At 47.1% G+C, this 5000-nt stretch overlaps 1 protein-coding gene across 1 annotated transcript in view; it reads right to left on the reverse strand.

The window, feature by feature from the left end:
- ngfrb (nerve growth factor receptor b) overlaps positions 1-5000 on the reverse strand; it is a 37715-nt gene that overhangs the window by 17340 nt on the left and 15375 nt on the right. The gene's annotated exons all lie outside the window — the stretch shown is intronic.

Raw genomic sequence — 5000 nt, forward strand, 5'->3', positions numbered from 1 at the left:
GCACGCTAACAATTCTGTGACACATTAATCCTCACAAGGACAAAACCTTGGCTCCCCGGGCAGAACGTTTGGCAGCGAATGAACGGCACGAGCGAAAGCACAAGTGTTGTGGTCACCCTTGGACCAGAACGGCTCACCCGTGCCAAAGCACCTCCAAAAATTCCCCTTGGAATGTCGAGGGGCAAATTCCAGAGGGATTGCGGACGGCCTCGGGAGATGGAGTCATCGCCACAAGGGGACGATTCTTGTTTGCCCGTATGGGGGGTGAGACATGCCCCTTCAAAACTTCCTTCATCGTCACAATGCTCACACTGTGTGGAGCGGGGAGCGGAGGGTTAAAGAGAGAAGGTCAATTCTGGCCGTTGAGCCCGAGTCCGTAGAAGTGATATAAGACCAAACTATAGCCATACAATGAGTGACTATGCATACAAAGACAGTTTTGTAGGGCCGGGGTTAGAGATTCTCCAAAGCTATTGATGTGGTAATGTTTTGGACGCAGGGAATCAGGAATGTCGATGGCATCTGCCCTTTATCGTTTTCCCATATGTCTCCCCCTCTGTGTTTTCCTGTCAGATGCACGTGGTTTATTGTAAAGCCCGACCGATACTGGATTTTTGGGGCCGATACCGATATTAGCAAGTAAAAAAAGATTCCGATATCGATATATTTTGGCCGATATTCTTATATTTTTTATATACACATTATTACACAGGTTTTCTGCAATGATCCCTCAAATATCAAAACACTTGACAAAGATATGACTTGACGTGACTTGAGATATGTAATGTACAGCAGGCATGATATTTTACAGTTTAACAAGAAACTGTATTGTCCAAAATGACAATCAATCAATGCACTGACACTGTCAAGTTCAATGGGAATTTAATACTTAATATAAATAGGAATACAAAAACACAAATAGAACAAATATCGACCAGCATATCGGCCGATACTACCGATGTATTGGTGATGTATCGGTGATAGGTTATTGTACCAATTTGTAGACACGGACCCTAAAACCCCCCTCTCACTCTTTCTCTCCCTCTCATCCTCCCTTGTTCTATCTTGCTTTTATACTGGTTGGACTACTGCTGTGTGTGTGTGTGTGTGTGTGTGTGTGTGTGTGTGTGTGTGTGTGTGTGTGTGTGTGTGTGTGTGTGTGTGTGTGTGTGTGCGCGCGCGTGTACATGTGTGTGTGTGTGTGTGTGTGTGCGCGTGCGTGTGGCGCTGGTTAGCAGATTATGCTTCCTGATTTCTGGAGGGCAGCCTGTCAATCGTTAAGGTCAACCAAACACAGGAAGGAAACAGCTCCTGCCCCTGCTTCCTCCTACTCACCTACCAATTCAATAACTGAATGCACTTGGCCTAACCACCATGTCCCCCCCAACACACACACACACACACACACACACACGCACACGCACGCACGCACGCGCACGCACGCGCACACACACACACACACACACACACACACACACACACACACACACACACACACACACACACACACACACGCACGTCTCGTCTCTACCCCACCCACCTGACCTTCATCCGTCAGCTTTAAGTCATCTCATTGAACTTCCCTCTCCTCCGTGTGTGCTTGAGCATCGTGCGTAATGCATTTGGATAGTTTTGCTGTGAACCTCATCCTGTTGGCCCTGCAGCCTCTGGACCAGACTGAGAGCCCAGCTTCGGGTGACAGGTCAGCCCAAATATTGTGCAGTCCGTCCTGGGCACGATCCCCAGGAAAAGACCACGGGTCATGGAGAGAGGAGGCTTCCTTTTCCCCACTAGCCTTGAGGGGCCTCAGGCTGATAAAAACAGGCAGCAATCGCTCTGTAAAACTGAAGCATTGCTCATTCATATTTTGCCTCTGTGTAGGCAAGCCCTGTCACTGTATGTTAGCATGGCTGAGTGTTCTACTCAGCACCACTGCACAAACTTTCTCTCCCTCTCTAGGCTCCACAGGTATTAAACATGCCTCTCACCCTGTAACCAATCCCGTGATTAGCCTTATTACAGGGCACTTTCATGCCCCATCCGATCCTTTGTGAAAGCCCTGCTTCTGCGACAGGGGTTAATCAAATCCAACCCCTACAGTACCGTCAGTTTGTTTAGGTCGATTTATGACAACACGCTAGCTGTTCCTTTGAGACTAGGTTAATAAGAGCGCTATTTATTCATCAACTTCACTTGCCCCCGTGTTGTTTCCGACCCCTGAAGGGATTGAGGGGATTATGCCATGTTGATCTGTTCATATCCCCTGGGGAATCCCACGCCGCCCTACCTCCCCACCACGGCCTCTCCGCAAACCCGCATACGAGCCTCCCATGACCTACCTAACCTCCGACCTTGCTCGGTGGCCCGCAGAAGAGTGGAAGTCATATCACACTTTCTTCAGATAAGCATCTTGCCTTCAGACGCTCAAGTCGACTCTGAGGGTCTAGCCTGACAAAGTCTGGTCTGTATTAGCATATTTGAGCATCCCATATAGATGAATAGAGCATGCTTTTTCTCATACGGCTGAAGATAAAACACTCATTCCTTTAGTAGTGGGGAAATGGGAATTTCACCGCAGATATCAGCAGAGCTAACATCCACATCACTGGCTGCCAAATCAGTCAGAGGGAAAACTCACCATTGCAAAAGATACAAATTGTGAATGGGCCAGTGTTTAACGGTAACAACCACCAATTCAGCTTTTCTCCAAAAGATAACTACAGCATTGTTTAGGTGATTTTCTCGTCCGTCCACCTTAAGTATGTCTCCATTGTCTCAAGTTACAACTTGTCTGGACACCGTCCGATGGTCTTTCCTTCTCTCCCACCACCCCGCTTAAGCGCTAACCGTGTTTGGGCTGCGTTTGGCCTTCGGGGCTGCACCCGCTCACTCCACCACACTAATGGACACGGACGTCTGGCAGCACTACAGATTTGTAAGTACTGATAAAGTGTGTGCCTTTGTAAAAAGATTACATTCGATATAAAGAGCACATGATTGGGTTAGAGTGAGGAATAACATAGGATTATGAACCCATAACACAGGGGTCTGTGAGACATCATGCCTGGAGACACCGTGGAGTCAGATCCATTGTGAAGTCTACGGTGAGTCCATGGCTCCTCTGAAGACCTGTATCTTGGATAGAGTCCCGGTTTTGCTCCACAAGCATCTTGTTTTCCTTCTGTCTCAGCTCAGGCCACGTAGCATCATAAGTGGAATCCAGCTCCTCAGGGGCGCTCAGTGGATGATGTTTTGTGCAGGGCTATTGGTGGAAAAACATCAATACGTGTCCACTTCTGCTTATCAAATAACCCTATTGCTGTGATGTTTTCCCTGCTTCTCTTAAGCAACCTACTTCCACTGATGTACCTACCGCTATTGAAGGCATTAAAGCGTTTAAGTCACGATGAAATGGCATTTTGAAAGCATCTTGCTCGCTTAATTTGATACAGCCTGTTTCCTGAAACAAAATACTGACATGACACGTGCATACCTGCCAACACTACGAATTCTGGCGGGAGTCAAATGGCTGTAGCGGGCTGGGTTTTAAAGCCAGAGTGAAGTTCCTGCTATCAGATGAAACTAAAAGTAACTAAGTAAGTAAGTAAGTACATTTTATTTATATAGCACTTATCACAGAGAGGACTCACAAAGTGCTTCACAGGTTAAGAAACACACAAAATAAACACAAAAATAGGACAATGCATACAAAGTAAAACAGTGAGATGGAGAAATAGCATACAGGATAGCAGGGTTACAGAGAAACGAAAACATCAGGCCAGTCTAGGCAACAAATGCCTGTCTAAACAGAAATGTTTTCAAATGCTTTTTAAAGATCTCAACTGAGGCCGCGGCCCTCAAGACCGGTGGAAGAGCATTCCACAACCTAGGAGCTACAGACTCAAAGGCTTGGTCACCTTTGGTTACGAGTCTAGTGCGGGGCACAACCAAAAGACCCTGGTCAGCAGATCTCAGTGACCTGCTGGGGACATGTGAATAGAGCAGGTCACACAAATATGCAGGTGCCTGACCATGCAAGGCTCTATAAGTAATGACCAGAACCTTGAACTGGATCCTGAAATTAACAGGAAGCCAGTGCAGGGAGGCCAGGACAGGGGTAATGTGACTGACCTACTTGTCCTGGTCAGCAATCTGGCCGCAGCATTCTGGAGCTAAGGCCTAAGGCATCCATTGGTACCGACCATGTCCTGCTATTTTGTTGGGAAGGGGGGGTAAATAACGCACCAATTTAGGCAAAATTTTGGCAGGGGAACAACTATTTCAAATGGGTCCCTTGACCTCTCACCTCAAGATGTCTGAATGAAAATTAGTTTATGGGTACCCCAGGAGTCTCCTTTACAGATAAGGTAGCATTTTTCACAGCCTTGGCAGGTATGCCTGTGTACTGTATGCCTGCTGATGGAACCACTAGATCACACATGGGAATCTGGCCCCTAGACCATCTCAATCCGGCCCCCAACGTCCTCAAAAGAAAACAAAACAACCTCCAAAAACTGTATATATATATATATATATATATATATATATATATATATATATAGATGGTACATGGAGGACATGCCTGCATTAGTTTCACTGTCTGTTTTACTCATCAGTAGCTCTGTCCAACTGCCCCAGGGCTCAAACCAAGGGCCCTCAGGCCAAACCAAGGGCCCTCACAGGCCAAACCAAGGGCCCTCAGGCCAAACCAAGGGCCCTCACAGGCCAAAAGGGATCATGAGAGAAGCACAAAAGACTCCCTTTAGCCCAAGCCTTTCTCTGTCTGCACCACTGTGATAACAACATCCTTCCAACCGCCACCCCATCCGACTGCTCAACACTCCCCTTTTATCATCACCTCACAAAAGCATTGATTCAATCTGTCCGCCATCTAATCATTGGAGTGAGCAGTGACGCCAATCACGAGGAATTTGGGGTTTGGGATGCGATGCCCACAGGGTGTGGTGATATAAAAGTAACTCAGAGGCTCATCGATGTGA

This window comes from Poromitra crassiceps (genome assembly GCF_964638095.1).
Source record: "Poromitra crassiceps genome assembly, chromosome: 4".
NCBI classification, from domain to species: Eukaryota; Metazoa; Chordata; class Actinopteri; order Beryciformes; family Melamphaidae; genus Poromitra; species Poromitra crassiceps.